The sequence below is a fragment of the Podarcis vaucheri genome (genome assembly GCF_965113315.1).
Source record: "Podarcis vaucheri genome assembly, chromosome: Z".
In the NCBI taxonomy this organism is placed as follows: Eukaryota; Metazoa; Chordata; class Lepidosauria; order Squamata; family Lacertidae; genus Podarcis; species Podarcis vaucheri.
Window position 1 is genome coordinate 32,445,043 of NC_138758.1, and position 19,808 is coordinate 32,464,850.

General features: G+C 45.2%; 1 long non-coding RNA gene across 1 annotated transcript; it reads left to right on the forward strand.

Moving 5' to 3' along the window:
• Positions 1-338: 338 nt before the first annotated feature.
• LOC309523733 lies at positions 339-14,049 on the forward strand. Its single transcript, XR_014215575.1, has 4 exons — positions 339-396; positions 1,167-1,344; positions 6,705-6,820; positions 13,774-14,049. It is a non-coding gene; the product is annotated as an uncharacterized lncRNA (long non-coding RNA).
• The last annotated feature ends 5,759 nt before the right edge of the window (positions 14,050-19,808 follow it).

A 19,808-nucleotide genomic window follows, 5' to 3' on the forward strand; every position in this document is an offset into this window, starting at 1 on the left:
GTCCATTAGGTCCAGTCGTGGCCGACTCTGGGGTTGCGACGCTCATCTCGCTTTATGGCCAAGGGATCCAGCGTACAGCTTCCGGGTCATGTGGCCAGCATGACTAAGCCGCTTCTGGCGAACCAGAGCAACGCATGGAAACACCGTTTACCTTCCCGCTGGAATGGTACCTATTTATCTACTTGCACTTTGACGTGCTTTCGAACTGCTAGGTTGGCCGGAGCAGGGACTGAGCAACGGGAGCTCACCCCGTTGCGGGGATTCAAACCACCAACCTTCTGATCGGCAAGTCCTAGGCTCTGTGGTTTAACCCACAGCGCCACCCGCATCCCTGGAAGGGATTACCAAGAGGCATTTAGAACCACATGTGTCACCTTGAGGTCCTTGGAGGAAAAGGTGAGCTATAAATGTAAATAATAAAAATAAACATTTTAATCTCTTTTAGTATTTTAAGTTATGTCCATTTTAAATTATGGGTGTGAATCTTTCTCAATTTTATTGTTTTATTGTTTTGTAAACTGCTTTGAGGTTTTTTGCAATCAAGAGGTATGTAAATTTTACAAAATAAATAAACAATAAATAATATTATTGTTTTGCTGTTTTATTTGTCTCTCTTCCCTTAATCTGGACACTAGACTTCCATTGCTTCAGCCTATCCTATAAAAATTTGCTGCATGCTTTGAGATGGATGCTTTTTCATTGGGAAGACCCAGAAAATTGCCCACTCTGGTTGTTTCCATAATTGGGAGTCTCACCATTTCCTTCCCATTGCCTGCTCAATGCACTCTAGCATGGTCCCAGAGAGATTGCCTTCCAACTGTTTTCCATGCAGAACTGTTTTTAATATGCCAATGATGGTATCTAATATGCAAAAATTATTGTAACTCGGTTTTTAAAGATGCATTTTAGATTTCCCAGAACAGTGATGAGAATGTGAGCGAGATGCAAATGAAACATTAAAACCATGGGAGCCCCGGAATGTAATGCAGCCAGTGAGCAGACCTCAGGAATGGGACGGGCATCTGGCCGACCTTTGCCTGGATTTGTTGCAAAAGGAGTTGCCACATTATTAGCTCAGAATGCAAATCCCGTTAGATCTGGGTGGTCCAACATATGGCCCGCGGGCGGCATGCAGTCCTTGAGACCTTTTTTTTTGGCGGCCCTAGCTAAGTACCAAAGGAGCGTCGCTAGTGGCAGCAGGAGTCCCAACGTCCAGTATCACCGCCTCCCCAGTTAACGACTGCCAGAAACAGAAGCAGCAACAAATCGTTGAGCTTCGACGTCCCCGCCTCCCACTTTTCCAGCCGCCGGCGCGCCAGGTGATTGGACAGCAGCCAGACTCTGGTAAGCAGGGGTTCCTCCTGATCAGTAATGGTCCTAAGCTGCACGCCCCCCCTCAGGCTGTGACTCCTGCTACTGCAGCTGCCCCTCTGCTCTTCCAGACCATGGCAGGGGGTTGAGAACGGGAGGCAAAAGCCCAGCGGCTGTGACTGAGCTGCTCCGTGATGCAGGGCAGCTCCACCGCCATGGCTTTATTGCCCGGCTTGCCTCGGCCCCTTCCTCCGGGGGCTTGGCCCTCCCAGCCTCCTGCTTCTCCCAGCCCAGGGCGTTGAACCAGCAGCCCCAGAATCTGCTGCGGCTGCCTTCTCCAGGCCTTCTTTTGCCTTCCGGGGGTTGTTGCGGGGCTCGCACTCCCCACCCAGGGATGGAGCCCCTGCCTTCCAACCTTGTGCTTAGAAAAGAGGCCTGCAGGTGCCAGGACAGTATCCGAGCACTGCCGGGCGGGGGGGGGGGCACTAGGGAGCGGCCAATGGCAAGCGAGGGGAGCTGGCTCTGCCTCCTGGGCTGGTGGAGGGTGGGTTGAGCGGGTAGGGACCCAGTTGTGGGGTCATCCTGGCGCTGTGATAAGGGGCACATGATGCTGGAGTCCCTGTCGCCCTGAGCTCAGCACTTTCTCCCTCTATAAGTTTGTGTGTATGTGTTTTACAGCTGGCACACTGTGCACTGCTGCATAGTGCTGATAAAGCCATGTTTGCAGGTTCAATCCCTGAATGGGACAGCTGCATATTCCTGCATTGCAAGGGGCTGGACATGATGATCTTCAGGGTCTCTTCCAGCTCTTCAATTCTATGATTCTGTCTGCAGAATTATTATTATTATTATGGAACACATTTTGGGCAGGCACACATCATTTTCCATGTATTGTTTACACAGTACATTTCTTACTGTGGCTGATACTTCTTGCACTCGATTATATGTAACACTCAGGCCCAGATGAGACAGTTTATCTCTATATATTTTTCTTTAATAACAGTGTGAATCATGAGACCTCTATACAGTGGGAGGGATGTTTCTGTCTCTGAAACATGAAGTGCACTCTGAGCATTTTCTTTTCTTTCATGTTTGAAGGTTTTATGGTCATATCTGCAGTGGAGAGGGGACTAAATGTCCTTTGGGTCCCTTCCAGCTCTACAATTCCATGTTTCTGTGGTTCTATGATTGGGGTGGGGGGTAATCCCGATGTATATTTTGCTCCAGGAGGCTAAAATTGGTCAGAATTGAGCATACACTTTCAGAGTTAATACTAAATACATTACTTCTCGTAAATGAGCCACCATAGCTGCTAGAGGTCTGTGAAAATTTGTATTCTGGCCTTTTTAGACCCATGTACTATCTAAAACCAAAGGGGCACATTGGTTTCTAGATGTGATTTTTTCCCCCAGCTCTCCCACCCCATTAAAGAAAACATTATTATTATTATTATTATTATTATTATTATTATTATTATTATTATTTTAGACCTCTCTTGCAATCCTGAACTATTTCTGAGCTTGGCCCTGCATGACCTTCAGCATGCAACTGTTGGTTCCTGGTGTATACTCTTCCTTCTTGATTTCACTTTTCTTCCATTTCTTATACATGGCCTTCTTAAATCTCAGCTCATCTGTAAGATCCTTCTGCAGCCACACCGGTTTCTTCAGATTAAGGCCAAGCAATTTACCAATACATTGTCTGAAACGGGCTTGAAGTTCAGATTATGGTAATGGTTTCAGAATTTTTGAGCTGGCAGTATTTTGTGAATCCCCAGCTACCACCAGCCCAGCACATGTTACTCCTGGGTGACACTTGGGCCCTGCAAGGCCTTCCAATGCTTGCCCATTCCCTCCCTCCCTCCACAGGTCTTGTGGGAAATTCTTCCTAGCCAGCCCCTTAATCTCCAGTTGAATCCTAGAATACATGACAGTCCCGGAATGCTAAAATACTGTAGAATTTTAGACTGCTTTCATTTCATTGTTCATGAGAAGCCTTTTCCTCCTTTGTTGAGTCTCCCTTCTTGCCTGCTACAATTTTATTCAAATGCAACAGCAGGGCAGAAGGCAGCTGAACAAAAGGCCCTTTTCATTTTTTTAACAGGTCTTCAGATCTTTGTACTCCCCAGAGTTGTATTCAATAGGTTAATTTTTCAAGCTGCTTGAGTGTGTGTGTGTGTGTGTATGTAGGGGAGAGTTTGTATATTGCAAACATGTCCCACAGAAACACAATCACAATAGAATCATATAACTGTAGAGTCAGAACGAACCACGAAGGGTCATTTGCTCCATCCTCCTGCACTGCAGGAATCAGAGCTAAAGGGCTCCCTGGCCACCCAACCTCTCTTTAAAAAACTTCAAGGAAGGAGATTCCAACAGCTGTCCCAGGGAGTCTGTCCCACTGCAAACAGCTCTTAGTGTCAGAAAGTTCTTCCTGATGTTTAGTTGGAACCTCCTTTCTTGTAACTTGAAGTTCAGGTCCTATCCTCCAGAGCAAGAGAAAACAAGCTTGCTCCATCTTCCATGGGATAGCTCTTTATATATCTGAAGACAGCTACCGTATCTCATCTCAGTCTCATCTTCTCCTGGCTAAACATGCCCAGCTCCCTCAGCCATTCCTCACAAGGCTTGGTTTTCCAACCCCTAGTCCCAGAACTGGACACAGGACTCCAGGTGGGGTCTGACCAAGGCAGAATAGAGTAGTACTGTCACTTCTCTTGATCTAGACATTTGGCTTCTCTTGATGCAGCCTAGAATTGTATTAGTTGTTTTTGCTGCTGCATCATACTGTCAACATATGTTAAGCTTGTGGGCTCCTAAGACCCCTCAATCCTTTTTGAATGGACTTCTGTCAAACCACATGCCCTCCCCCCCCCAATTCTATATTTCTGTATCTAGTTATTCCTGCCTAAGCAGGAACCTTTCATTCATCCCTATTGAAATTAATTTTATTAGTTTTGATTCTGCTTGTGAATATTTGCTTCCTGGAACCATCCTCTTCCAAGTTTTTGGAAGCACAAGCACACACGCCTGGACCCTTAATCTCTCCCGTCAAAATATTCACTCCCTTTGCCCCTTAACTCTTCTCCAAAGCCATCGTCTTTCCTTGCCATCTATAATTCAATGACATCCTTCTTTCAATTATCTTTCAGGCTCTTAAAGTCCTGAAATTAGCACCCCTCTCAATTTTGTGGGAGATTGCATAACTGTGCATGACTGCATGGAATGGTTAAGGACCACAGAGTTTTATTGCTAGACAGACTCAGGTCATGGTCCCAAGGAAGTAAAGCTTTTCAACTTCCTCTTTCTCTGCATCATGTAATGAAGGACATGCGTAAGCTTGCTCTTGAGTTTACAGCATGTGTTTGGAATTATATACAGTACTTTCTACCAGAAATATTCTGCCTGTGTTTCTCTTTGCAGCTGCACGGAACAACACATTTATCAAACCTATGAACTGCAGAGGAAGGGGGTCAGTTAATGGACGATATCAGTTTCTCTCTGCTAATGAAGATAGCACTCTCTCGGAAGCTGGACATGTGGAGGAGGGTGAGACGTCAGTGGAATTTGATACCAGGAGAGAATAAATGGGCAGACTGAGGCAACAGCCTCGGCACTCAGATGTTATTATACAATTCATTAATAGAACACTTTTAACTTATCATGTGAATAGAGCTCTGGAATGAAAGGGGGATTTGTTTGCAAATGTTTGTATTTAGATTCTAATTTCTAATTCAGTCTGCACGCACACACAGCATTCTCAGTAATGGATGGCGCTGGAATCAGCAAATTGTAGAGATGGAAGAGGCCACCAAGAGTAATATAGTCCAACCCATTTGCAATGCAGGAGTCACAGCTAAAAAAATCCCTGCCTGATGTCCACTCAACCTCTCTTTCAAAACCTCAATTGAAGGAAACCCCCCCCCCCATCTTCCAAAGGAGCCCGTTCCACTGTTGAATAGCTCTTACCATCAGGAAGTTCTTCCTAATGTTTAGTTGGAATCTCATTTCTTCCAATTTGAATCCATCAGTTCTGGTCCTCTTCTCTGGAGCATCAGAAAGCAAGCTTGCTCCATCTTCCACCTGATGGCCCTTCAAGTATCTGATTTGAAGTTGGTTATGATCTCAGCTCTCAGTCAATGCAGGAAGTTAGTTAGGTCTTAGGAAGGAAACCTGGGATTTTTTTTTATAAAAAAAATAATTCCTCTATTTGGCATGTCAACACTTAATTGTCCTACCTGAAGAGGCATCAATAAAGCAGGTCTCGTGTAAATCCAGCAGAGCTGAAACAGATAGAGTACTTAATAGATAACAAATTGGATGATTAAAGAGATGTGGATTACACAGAGTAGTAGAAAAGCGAAGGAACCAGGAAAAGGTTGGAAGGGAAGTCATATGGTACAGATATGTAAAGGTAAAGGTACCCCTGACCATTAGGTCCAGTCATGACCGACTCTGGGGTTGTGCGCTCATCTCACTCTATAGGCCGAGGGAGCTGGTTTGTCCTCAGACAGCTTCCAGGTCCAGCATGTGGCCAGCATGACAAAGCCGCTTCTGGCGAACCAGAGCAGCACATGGAAATGCCGTTTACCTTCCCGCCGGAGCAGTACCTATTTATCTACTTGCACTTTGACATGCTGTTGAACTGCTAGGTGGGCAGGAGCTGGGACTGAGCAATGGGAGCTCACCCTGTCGTGGGGATTCGAACCACCAACCTTCTGATTGGCAAGTCCTAGGCTCTGTGGTTTAACCCACAGCGCCACCCGCATCCCATCTACAGGTATGTTGATATGCTGTATTTGGTATGGTTGTAAGTGGGGCAGGGGGAGGGGAGGGGGTTAGATATACTCTCTGTTCCTGTTTTGGAAAAAGAAAAAAAAGGCATCAATAAATCTCAACTGCTTTTTAAAAAATTGAATCCCTTGGTAATGAATTTCAGGACAGAAGCAAAAGCTGAATTTTGGTTTGACCCAACATGCCAGCCATGGGTCTGTTTTCTCACCAATTATTTTGTAATTATATTGGGTGAGGGAGAATCACAGAACTGCCAAATCATAGAGTTGGAAGGGACCCAAGAATTATGTAAGCCAACCCCTTGCAGTGCAGCAGAGCCCACCACCTTCTGAGGGAATCTATTCCACTCTTGGCAGAGGTGTATCTGGGGGGTTGGTGAGGTTGGCCCCTACCAAGCGTGCAGCCCCAGGGGGCACTGGGCTGCCAACTCCTGGGTGGCATGTTCTGTAGCCACCCATAGGTAACTGGCGGTGAGGGACGCAGGCTGCTGGAGGGATAGCCAAGAGGGCAGCATCCTGGCTCTTCCCCACTGCTCCTGACTGACCACAAAAGCAAAAAGAAGCTCTTATCAGCTGTTCAGCTTCTGGTCTTCTTTTTCAGTCCTGCTCCCCAGGAAAGCTTTTGATGTGCTGAAGAGAGAACCAGATACTTTCCATTGTGGTTGGATCCCGCAAAGCCCTTTCACGCAGCAAGCTCAGTCCTTCTGTGGTTAAATGGTACAGTATTGCTTCCCTTTTGTGGGGGTGGGGAGAGCAGGAAGGAGGATCTGGCTGATTTGTACCCCTTAAATCACTAACTTTGCAGGTGACAACGGATGGTATTTTCTGGGGTGTTTCAAACAGTCTCTCAGTGTGAAACCTGTTGTGGTTTGCAAGTTTTACTTGTGGGGCTTCGGCTGCTGATTCCTGTGCTGGCTGATTGTTTAAGGGGTTTCTAATGGCGATATTGCTTCTCAAAAGTGAAACGGCTCTAGCAGTAAAGCAGGGCCTCTTTCTTTGCATTGCTTTTCATTTCTTCTGTGTATGACTTACATGTGTGTGTGGCACTACACTGTCACTGTCACAGCAAGTTTTTGTGTGTGGGGAGGCGGTTGCCAATACAGCTCCTGGCCAAGGGTGTAAGGAACCCTCGGTACGCCCTCTGACTCTTGGACAACTCTTGCTGTCAGAAAGTTGACTCACTGGAGGTTTTTTTTTTAAAATAGGGGGCTTTCCTTCCTTAGAAGTTTTTTAACCAGTAGTTGAATGTCAGGTGTTATTGAGCTATGATTCATGAAAATGTTTTGACCAGTTGCAGAAATAAAATAAGCCTGGAAGTAAAAGGAGGGTGTGCAGGAAGCAGCAGCTGTTGCAAAGCTGTTGCACTGCAGGGGTTTGACTAGATAACTCTTGGGGACCCCTTCCAACAGTCCTTTGATTCTATGAGATCTTAGCAGGCAGCACACAGCAACATGCACCCCACCTGTCTGGCAGATCTGCTAAACACACCTGCCTATTATCCAACAGAGAAAGTTGCAGCAAGCACACATAGAGGACAGTCATTTGGACAGATACCTAGATCTGATTTATTAGCATAGAAGCAAACTTTTAGGGACCAAGGTCCCTTTGGGTCCCCCCTAAAATAATTGAGGGAGCTGCCCCCCCTAAAATAGTTGATGGGCATTGCTGTTCAAAAGGTGTATGTGAACAGCATCTTGTGTTTGATTATGCACAGCGGAGCTTACCTCCCCCCTCAATATTCAAGTTGGCACCCCTGTTTAGTAGGGATCTTTTCATGCCAATGTCCATTCAGTTTGCCCCCCAAAAAATTAAAGGGAGAGATCCTTACCATAAAACATTCATAAGCTGGTTTAAAAGAATGAAAAATTAAACAGCCTTTTGCTATAAAGTATGAAATATTTACTGAGATGCTGTTAGCTAATTGCCTGTGTTGTATGACCGGCTAAGTGGCAGGAGCAGACTTTGCGACTGGTATTCAGATCAAAGCCTCCAGTATTTACATGACAGGACAGATGTGCCAAGCTAGATTTCTCTGGTTGGGTGGGGGTCATTTCTTCAAATTAGAGATGTATCATGTTCTCGCACAGTTTAGCCCCCTGCTCAGCTCTTCTCAGATATAGATTTAGAGTACTTCAGATTTAGTTCTTTTTGATGCAATGCATAGTTAAACTGTGGAACTCACACCCACAGGAGGCGGTGGTGGCTGCCAATCTGGATGGCTTTAAAAGAAAATTTTACTACTAGCCACAAGCACTATGCTCTGCAATGCTTCTGAATGCTGGAAACCATGGAAGGGGAGGGTATACTTGCACTAGAGTCCTGCTTATGGGAGTCCCATTGAGATATCTGGTTGGCCACTGTAAGAACAGGATGGGACTAGATGGGCCATTGGTCTATTCCAGCAGGCTCTTCTTATGAGCAGCAGAGGACAGGGAGGAGGAGAAGCCTCTGTCAGGAAAGATTGAGGACCCAAAGCTCATCCAGACCCTTCAGAGGGACCCATTTATAGAATGATAGAATTGTAGAGTTGTAACATAAGAATGTGAGAAAATAAGATGAGCCTCCCGGATCAAGCCCATCGACCATCTAGTTCAGCATCCTGTTCTCACAGGGGCCAAAAAGATGCTTATGGGAAACTCAAACACAAGATACCATGCAACTGGTTTGGAAGCATTACTGCCTCCAATTGTGGAGGCAGAGTACATCCATTGTGGCTAGTAGCCATTGATAGCCATTTCCTCCATGAATTTGGAGAATCCTCATTTGAAGCCATCCAAGTTGGCGACCATCAATTTCTCCTGTGAGAGGGAGTTCCATAGTTCCCCCCCACACACACTTCTATGTATTTATGGTTTAATTCACTCCTTTAAAGAGAGATTTCATTACAGTGGTGCCCCGCAAGACGAATGCCTCGCAAGACGGAAAACCCGCTAGACGAAAGGGTTTTCCGTTTTTGAGCTGCTTCGCAAGACGATTTTCCCTATGGGTTTGCTTTGCAAGACGAAAACGTCTTGCGAGTGTTCCGATTTTTTTCCGCTCCCCCCCTTTTTCTAAGCCGCTAATAGCCTTTTAGCCGCTAATCCGCTAAGCCTTTAATAGCCGCTAAGCCTTTAATAGCTGCTAAACCGCTAATAGCGCTAATCCGCTAAGCCGCTAATAGGGTTGCTTCGCAAGACGAAAAAACCGCTAGACGAAGAGACTCGCGGAACAGATTAATTTCGTCTTGCGAGGCACCACTGTATTTCATAGTGGGAAGACCAATGCACCACGTTCTTACTAGCTTGGAAGAAAAACTTTTGGTGTGAGAAAGATATAGGATGTGTGTAAATATGCATATATATATATATATATATACACATTATATATGTACACATTGGATGAGTGTGCATGTGCATATATACTCTAGGTAAGCACACACATATATACACACTGTCAGTGTTTGTGCATGTGAGACATTTCTGTACCACATGCACCCTTCACTGAAATTGGCTTACAAAATCAATTAAAGTACATGATTTGAAACAAATCTTATAGAAATGACATGTCACCAGTAATTTACACTTTAAAAAACTCAAAAAACACACACAAAAATATCTGGAAGCTGAAACAAGATTGCTATTCATCAGTGCTGCTACTACCCTTAAAGAAACATAGTTTACTATGGGATATAAAGGCAACATTGAGGTTGTTATAAAGATTAGCCACCTAATTTAAAGAACAAACCAACCAGACTGTACTTCATTTTTTGCCCACAATATACACCCCATGAAACTACTCTTCTCACACCTCGCTTACCTTTCTTGTACATTGTTTGCTTCCTGTTCATTGTGGATTCTTTCTTCCATCTGCAGTTTTGGTGCCTCCCCCCCCCCTTTAAACATCAATCCAGGCAATCCTGCTGGATTTGATTAAATGATGATCCCACTATGCCAAATCAGGGAGTTCCATAGTTTAATTCTGTGCTGTGTGAAGAAGGAATTTCCTTTGACTGTCCTGAATTTTCCAACATTCTTCCTGATGTTGAGTCAGAATCTCCTTTCTTATCATTTTGAATCCATTGGTTCAGGTCCTGCCCTCTGTAGCAGCAGAAAACAAGCTGGCTCCATCTTCCACCTGGCAGCCCTTCAGATATTTGGAGATGGCTCTCATAACACCTTTCAGTCTTCTCTTCTCTAAACATCTTAGCTCCCTCAACCGTTCCACCCAAGACTTGGTTTCCAGACTCTTGTTCATCTTGCTCACCTTCCTCTGCACTCCTTCCAGTGGTGCCCAAAGTGGATAGTACCACACTGGGGGGTGGTAATAGGATTATTGGAGGGGGACTAAAAGGCAACAGGGTGTTGGAGGTATAAATGTCTCCCAGACTTTTGGAAGCTGCTATCACCAGATCAAGTTAATCAATTAGGTTGAATTAAACTCAATAGTTTTAATTGGATTGTGAATAAATGTGCAACCAATGGCTGCTCTTTTGAATTTTATTGTATTATATTACAGTGCAAACCACTGACTATTACTTTGTATAGGGTAGGGTAGGGTTTGCTTGTTTGTTGTTTCTTTATTTCTTTATTACATTTACCATATTTTTTGCTCTATAAGACTCACTTTTTCCCTCCTAAAAAGTAAGGGGAAATGTGTGTGCATCTTATGGAGCAAATGCAGGCTGCGCAGCTATCCCAGAAGCCAGAACAGCAAGAGGGATGCTGTGCAGCAAAAGCAGAGACCCCTCTTGCTGTTCTGGCTTTTGGGATTCAGAATATTTTTTTTCTTTTTTTCCTCCTCCAAAAACTAGGTGTGTCTTATGGTCTGGTGCATCTTATAGAGCAAAAAATACAGTATATCCCACCTTTTCCTCCCAGATGCTCAAGTTGGTGTTCATGGTTCTTCTTTCTGGTTTTACCTTCACAACAACCCTGTGAGGTAGGTTAAGCTGAGAGTGAGTGACTGGCCCAAGGTCACCCAGTGAGCTTTCTGGCTGGCTGTGGATCTGAATCCTAATCTCTCCCAGGTCCTAGGCCAACAGTCTAACCACTAAATCACCACTAGCTGATGGAACCAAAAAAAGTTTGGGAACTACAGTATACATAAGAAGCTGACCCAGGAGTCCCTTTCACCTTCAAAATCTGAGATGTTCTTGGTCAGTTGTGGATTTGTGGCCTAGAGTGATAAGTCTTGTAGGAGAAATGATTTTCTGCTGATGCTACTCAGTATTCATTTTTCTTGGAAACAAGTTCATGTCATGTAGCCCATTCCCACCACTAATATTTGGTGCCATGAAGATCAAAGGAGTCGTCTGTCCCAGAGCCCCATCCTCGCATCGCCTGCCACCTATATCCCCACTGACAGCTGGAAGTGATAAGGATGTCTTGAGTGCAGAACGGGTGGCTGGAGCAATTTGAATATATATTGGAAATTTCCCAAGTTGTTAAAGGCTTCGAAGAAGAGGGTTGTTCGCTTATCTTGTCCACTGCTCTTTATTAAATAAAATGTAATTGTCTGAAGTATTACACATTGCCCAGGGCTTTGAAAGGCTGGTATGTCCAAATAACTAGAAGCAAATGTACCATCAAGCCCTTCTGCGCTTATCTCAAAGGAAATCCACACTGACTGGGGACAAAGGAGGATTCACATGGAATAAGTGCTCAAATATAGGATGGGGGACACCTGGCTTGCCAGTAGTACATGAGATAAGGATCTAGGGGTCTTAGTAGACCACAGCTTAACATGAGTCAACAGGGTGAGGCAGCAGCAAAAAAAAGGTTCATGCAGTTCTAGGCTGCATCAATAGAAGTCCATTTAAAGAGTCCAAATCTAGGGAAGTCATAGCACCACTTTATTTTGCCAGGGTCAGACCCCGCCTGGAGTCCTGTGTCCAGTTCTGGGCACCCCAATTGAAGAATGATATGGACAGATTGGTATCATCATTTTTATTATTTATACTTTGCCCACCTGACTGGGTTGCCCAAGCCACTCTGGGTGGCTTCCAGTTTATATAAAAGCATTAAAAAAATTAAGCATAAAAAAACTTCCCTATACGGGGCTGCCTTCAGATGTCTTCTAAAGGTTGTATAGTTATTTATTTCTTTGACTTAAAGGGTAAAGGGGACCCCTGACTATTGGGTCCAGTCATGACCGACTCTGGGGTTGTGGCACTCATCTTGCTTTATTGGCCGAGGGAGCTGGCGTACAGCTTCCAGGTCATGTGGCCAGCATTACTATGCTGCTTCTGGCAAACCAGAGGAGCGGGGTTGCCTAACTCCATACCTTCCAACATTTCTCCAGTGAAAATAGGGACATCCTAAGGAAAAGCAGGACATCCTGGGATCAAATTCAGAAACTGGGACTACTTTTGTGAATCCGGGACAGTCTGAACTAAAGAATGCTTGACAGGTTATCACCCGACCTCTGTTGGAAAACCTTTGTGGCATAATAGAATTATAGAACTATAGAGCTAGAAACAGGGTCATCCAACCCATGAAGCAAAATGAGGCAGCCACACTGAGTAGCAGGAGCCTGAGGTGGTGCCCCCCTCCAGGCCCTGCCCCCCCCCCCCCGCTAGCAGAGCAGCAGCACTGGGGGAATGCATGAGTTATTGCAACATGAGATCCTGCCTGCAGCCAGCACTGCTACTGAAGCTTCATGGTTGCCACCATATCACACATAAGGACGGATGGTGAAGCAAAATGGGAGGCACTGCCCCCGGCTAGAACAGACCTCAAGGATTCTTTAGCTCAACCTTCTTGCAATGCAGTTAATGAATCCCTGACAGTTGCCCAGAGTGGCTAGGGCAACTCAGTCAGATGGGCGGGGTATAAGAAATTTGTTGTTGTTGATGATGTTGTTGTTAATACTACTACTACTACTACTACTGCTGCTGCTGCTGCTGCTATAGGTGGCCATCTGACCTCTTTTTTTAAATAATGTTTTTTTATTGGTTTTTCAGTTACATACTCCACATATAAATATTGTTTTACATTTTACATTTATACTTGCTCCTAAGAGCTGACTTCCTTCCTTCCTTCTTCTGGTATTTTAATATCATATCTAAATTTTTCCGCACTGTCATCATCCATTTTATCTATTGCTTTTCTTCTCCCATATTTGCCCATCATATGTCCAAAAACAAATAAATCCTTCTATATATACAATTCTTGTTGTCTGTCTGTATTCATTTACAACCACTATTATTTACTTTACTCACATTATACATTTTGCTTCTTATTATTTTTCTTATCTGATAATTTTCTTTGTATTTCACATTATGAGGTTTTTTTTTTTCATTTCTACTGGTTTCGCTATTTCACCTTATTTTTCCTATATACGCCATAATTTTTTCCCATTCTTTCTGAAATGTTTCATCACCCTGTTGTCAAATTTTACCCGTTAATTTAGCTATTTCTGCATATTCCAATAACTTCTGTCGTTGTGGAAACAACAACAATTGCCAACACTAGAAGAATGGCATCTGACCTCTTTTGAACATCCTCCAATATTACCTACATAAATTGTGGTTACACACGCACATACGATTTTTAAAAAAATCTGAGGGCACTGCTCTGCAAATCATTTCAGAATGTGGTGGACTCTCCTTTCTTGGAGGTTTCAAGCAGAAGTTGGGTGGACTCTACCAACTCTACCATTTCTGATGCTCTTATCATTTCTCCTCTTTCTAGAATTTACTGAGCTTGAGAATGTAAAGACTGATGGAGCTCTTTGCTGGCGCTAAAACATCCGTTCCTGCCCACAGATAATTTTCCTGATCTGGCGTTGTCCCTCCTTCCTTATGCGATAGATGACACTGAAGACTTCTGAGTGGGAGAGAAATGGATGATCATTTACAAGAGCAGCTTGCTTTGAAATTATAGCTTTGCAAATGACTAGATCTTATTTCACGTTCCATTCTCTCCAGCACCCACAGAAGGTCAATTTCCCCACCTCTTCTGAGGATGGGTCCAAAAAGATAAAGGGACCCCTGACCATTAGGTCCAGTCATGACCAACTCTGGGGTTGTGGCACTCATCTTGCTATAGTGGCTGAGGGAGCAGGTGTACAGCTTCCAGGTCATGTGGCCAGCATGACTAAGCCGCTTCTGTCGAACCAGAACAGGGCAATGCGACTGGTTCTGCCACACTGAGCACCAAGCCTAGGGGGCGCTGCAGGGTATTGCAACTATAATATAGTGAATTGAGCAGATTTCATATATACAACCTGAGCATACGATATTTGCAGGGATAGCTGGTGCTTCTTTGGAACAGTGGGGCAGAAGATAGGGAGCCAAGCAATAGGTGGAGCCAGAGTCATGGGTGGGCAGAGTTAACTGACTCTAGTTTTTCTACCCATCCTCCTCTCTGCTGGAAGGAGCAGGAAGCTGACAGACAGCTCCATCCCCTGGACTACATTCACTGGATGGAGGGCAGAGGGTTGGGCTAGATGACATTTGGGAACCCTTCCAACACCACATTTCTATGACATATATGATTCTATGACTGCTGACCTTTTCACCAACATGACATTCAGTGTGGGGGAGACCTCTGTGACATTGTGAAAGGCCAGCACCAAAAAGGTGTCGTTGCTGCTCTTCTCACCCAGAGTTCCTTCCAGGCTCAGGGGTGGCTAAGAGCTAGTGCCGAGAGCAATCCCTGGGTGATCTGCCTCTTAATTACAGGGTTAATGCAGGTGTCTCTATCAGAAGAAGTTCCTTAACCTGATAATGAGCAGGAAGCAGCTGTACTTTGGAAAGTAGAATAATTGCAGAGCAGGGATTTCTAATTATAAGGTAGGTGTGTGTGTGTGTGTGTGTGTGTGTGTGTGTACTGCTGAGAAGTTTATTTAGTGCCAGCTTGGAACTTCCTCCAAACAGCAGGCTCAGTTTCTTAAGAGTAGGAGGAGAGGGTGGTGTAGTGGCAGGCAAGATGTCAGGGTAGAGCAGGTCATTTTAGGGGGTGAAGCTTAATTTTTGCTAATTTCAGTGTGGGGTCTTAAAACATGTTTTTGATTGTCAGGAGTTCAAATCTGCTATTATTTTTGTGATTAGACAGTATTTAGCTTGGTAAATCTATGTTGGGTTAAAAAGCACATAAACTGTTCTCGGAAGACCACAGAATTTTATTTTTACCTTCTGAAAATGTCAGATAATACTATAAAAAATTATGCATAAAACATATCCCACTAAGTATACAACATTAGCTTGGACATCAGCTGCCAACTTTCTTCTTGACCTCTGATGTAGCCCTTACATTTCTCATGTGTATACACCCTGCCTGCTGCCTCTGTGACTTGTTTCACACACCTCTCTACAGACGGAGTATGACAGGGCCACTGTGGAATTTGCATGGGCTCATCAATGACTTGCTTTAGTTCCTCTGAAGGAAGTTTACATGTCAATGGAGGTTCCTATACTCAGTGAGACCAGTCTATCCAGGGCTTTTTTAAAGCCAGAACTCAGTTCTGGCCCCCTCAGGTGGACATAATTGCTATTCTAAGAGAACAAGGGAGGCGGTCATGGTGAGTTCCGGCACCTCTTTTTCTACAAAAATATCACTGAGTCTATTAGCTCCAATTGGGATGAAGCACTGGGGTTAATGAAAGCTGTTTTCCTCATACGTACAGAAAGATTTCCCAGAGTGTCATCATCTCTGACCCTCAAGTCAACAAGCTTTTGGACACCAGCTCTCCTCACTGCCATCTGAGCACAAGAGTGTCTGGGTTATCATCTTCCTGACTACCTACCATGCTGAACGTTGGATGGCTGGCAAAACAGCATCCACTATAACCTTTTTTTTTGCAGCTTAACTCGCTGCAGCTGAAACAAAATGTGGCGTGGACCTTCCACCCAAGAGTGTTTTATATTGATGTTGTACCAGCAGGGGCAGCACACACAAACATTATGTTCCTCTATCGCAGTGTTTCCCAACCTTTTTTGGGCAAAGGCACACTTGTTTCATGAAAAAAATCTCGAGGCACACCACCATTAGAAAATGTTTAAAAAATTAACTCTGTGCCTATATTGACTATATATAAAGTAACTCTCTTTAATAGGAATCAAATACACGGAACACCCTTTTCGAATTAAAACACACAGTCTCACGAGAGCAAGGAACAGCGATTTTATATTTTACGAAAAGAAGTCGCTAGTCCTCATGGTGACAGGGTGGAAAATATTTAAAAGCAGAACCACCTTGAGGAAGGTGGAGCCATATCACATCCCGGCAGGAGGCCTAAATTGGTGGAACGCTCAGGCCCCGCCTATTCAAAGAGGACTATTAATTTGGAGAGCTGCTATCTTCCAAACTGTGAGACGACGTGGCAAAAGGGGAGCCCTGAATGGAACTTTGTGTTTTTGTCTCTTCCGTTCATCAAGCTTTTGTTTGAGATCTGCCGCCTCTTCCAGCGCAGAAGATCCATTGTCTTGATTTGTGCTCGAGAACCCCCCCCCTGCGCGCGCGCGCCCCGCTTCTTCTCCCCTTTCGGTTCATACACATAGTCTCCCCCTATTGCAATTGTAGGATTATTTATTTTTAAAACTCAACACAGGGGCGGGGAGAAAAGCTTAAACATTTCCCTTAAGTAAAGAGGAGGTTGTGTTAGCTCAACAAGGCTCCAATCCTAAACACAGTTCTTGAAAGCACACACCCTACAGAATACTGCGAGGTTTACGGTACATCCGAACGGTGGCGGCGATCTGCTGGAGGGGCGCCCGAGATTATTGGGGGGGCGGAGCCCCCCAAATGAATTTTTGAGGGGGCTCGGGCCCCCTCAGGCCCCATGGAGTCGGTGCCTATGGCCTTGGCAAGCGCAATACCTACCAGGCTCAACGCCGGTCTCGCGCTGCCGCTTCCCGCGCTCTCAAGGACCCGGGAGGAGGAAGGCGTGAAGGGAATCCCGAAGGCGCGAAAACTCGCGCATGCGCAGGCCTTCCGCCTGCGACAGCCCAGTAGGCCGGCCGAAGCGAGTGGCTATGGGATGTGGGAGGTTGCTCGCTCGCCGCCCCGCGTGTGCTCGCCGCCGCCGCCCCGCCTCTCGCCGCCCGACTCACCCGCTTCCCTCCCACGGCACACCAGACGTCTCGCGGCACACTAGTGTGCCGCGGAACACTGGTTGGGAAACACTGCTCTATCGGTCTTAAATTGTGGAGGGTTTTGCCTCCAAGGCCATGTTTTGAAACCCGTATGTGACAAAGCTTCCTTGCTGTTGTTAATCACCTTGAATGGCCCACTGGACCAATTTCAAGAATAACCAGATCCATGTGAAGTTTTCCTGTCCTTATGGCCTGTGTGATCTGATACCTGTACTCTTGATGAACAGGCATATCCTTTATGGCATTGCCACCTAAGAGGCTTTCCAATTGAGAGTTTCATGAATGAGGTATGAATTTCAAGTTCTGTAGCAGTGACTAGCACCTTGCCTAAGTTACCTGTCCACTTGCAGTTAGACAAGGTCTTCCCATGAAGTGGTGTGATCAAGTGTTGCAGGGATAACTTGTTGGTGTGGAGGGTACAAACCAACCAGCTTACAACCAATGCATGGTACCACCCTCCTAGTCAGTGTGAACATTTGTAGAATCACCTCCAATGACCTGTAGCCTCTATCAATGCCCTTCTGTTGAGGCAGCCTAGAATAGCATTAGCCTTCTCCCCCTCCCCCGTCACATCACGTCATTGCTCATAGGAGTGTGACAGAATACCTGGTGGAAACTGGACCCACTGGGACAGCAAAGGAAAAACCCATTAAAGGGATTCCTTCTGCAATCAGCCAAGACCTATAAAGTGCCCTTAGCCAGAGGGCTAACAGACTCATAAAGGCATCTCTGGAGCTGAAGGAAGCCATCCAAACAAAGCCTGGGGCCAAGTCCACAATGCAGCCAGGATGTTGGAGAATGTGTCAAGGAAGGCTGCTTTCAACTCTGATGTGAATTGCTCTTGGGGTCCCTTCCAACTCTGTAATTCTAAGATTCATTGGAGGTTTTAAAGCAGAGGTCAGGTGCCCCCCTGTCAGAGATTCTTTACCTGTGGTTCCTGCATTGCGGGGGGTTGAACTAGATGACCTTCTGTAGTCCTTTCCAACTCTGCAATTCTAGTATCCTCTGATATTTAAGACTGCCAAATAATAATTATAAATCCCTGGGTGCACACCAGAAGGAAATGTGTTGTGCATGCCTAGGTACAAAATGAGGATTCTCTGGGGAATGGTAGTTTAAAATGGAGGTGGAGCATTTCATAATAGTATTTTCATTCTAGCAGCTGGTTGGAAGCAACATGAGACTTGAACGCTTCCTAAGAAGGCATCCTCTACCTGCTTGGTTATTAAAAGTCTTTGTTCGTGAGACCTTTTGCCCCAGTCTTTCTTATCCCTGCACTTCTGGGTGCTTTTAAAAGAAGGGGAAGGAAAATTGTTACTTTATTCTTGATGCTTTTGTTCCCCTTTGGACTCCTGTTGAGTGGAGTGCTTTGTACTTTGGAGTGAAACTGCTTCTGTGGAGAGACCTTTCCAATGTCAGCCTCTTCCTCCTCAACAAAGGAGGAAAAACAGCAAAGGCCTTCAGCTGAATTTCTGCCCTTTCCATCACACCGCAGGCCCTGGCAATGTTTAGAAGTGTGACTGTGGGAACAGAGGAAGACTAATTTAGCCAGAGACTCAACTCCCTGGACACCCCATGCAGAGAGAGATAGTTGCAAAGAAGATTCCTGTCTGTCTTGTGGAAAGAGCTCAAAACGCCTCTATCAAAGCCAAGGAGAATCCCTGGGATTTTCTAAAGCAAACCTCCCCACGAGCAAAGAGACTCTCGAACATCTAAAAGATTAACTGTGTTGGGGGTTCCACTGTTGAATCCATTAGCCCAGACAGGATGCAGAGTTAGAACCACAGAATTGTATAGGTGAAAGCTACCCCAACGGTCATCTAGTCCAACCCCATACAAACCACGAATCAAAGCAAAAGAATCCCAGACAGATGGTCACCTGACCTCTGTTGGAAAACCTCCAATGAATCCTAGAATCATAGAGTTGCAAGGGATCCCCAGCCCCACACAATACAGGAACCATAGCTAGAGAGTCCATGGTAGAAGGCCAGCCAATGCCTGTTTAAAAACTTCCAATGAATCACAGAGTGAATCACCCCCTATACCCTCCCATTCCAAAAGGACACCAGGCACATCTCAAACCAAGACCGCCAGGGAGATTGAGATACCACTGACCAAGGAGATGGCGAACAGCACTGAGACCACAGCATCCCTCCATGACAAGCTGCCAACCAAAGACAACCAACCAAACCCTAGGCCACGCCCAATTTCTCTCACCACCAAGGTCACCACCAAGGAAATATAACAAGCGAACAGAAAGAGAACCCACACAAGTGATGCTGACACAAAACCCCACACATACACTAAGTAGAAAAATAGAGGCATTACCAACCCAACCCATTCCACCCCACCCCCCTCATCATTCCCCACCCCACCCTCTTTTCTTCCCAACCTAGTACTGCATGCAACACTAATGTCTTGCAACAAATGAAATGCACATATTTTTGTAAACTAAGAATTAAAAAAATATAAAAGACTGAATCACCCCCCAGCAAACCAGGAATCACAGCTGAACAATCAAGGAATTGATTTGGTAGGGACTTTGTTGGTCATCTAGTCCAGCCCCCTGCAATTCGTGAATCACAGCTAATTCCATCTGGGCTTTTGGTGGGGAAACAAGCAATGCTTCCT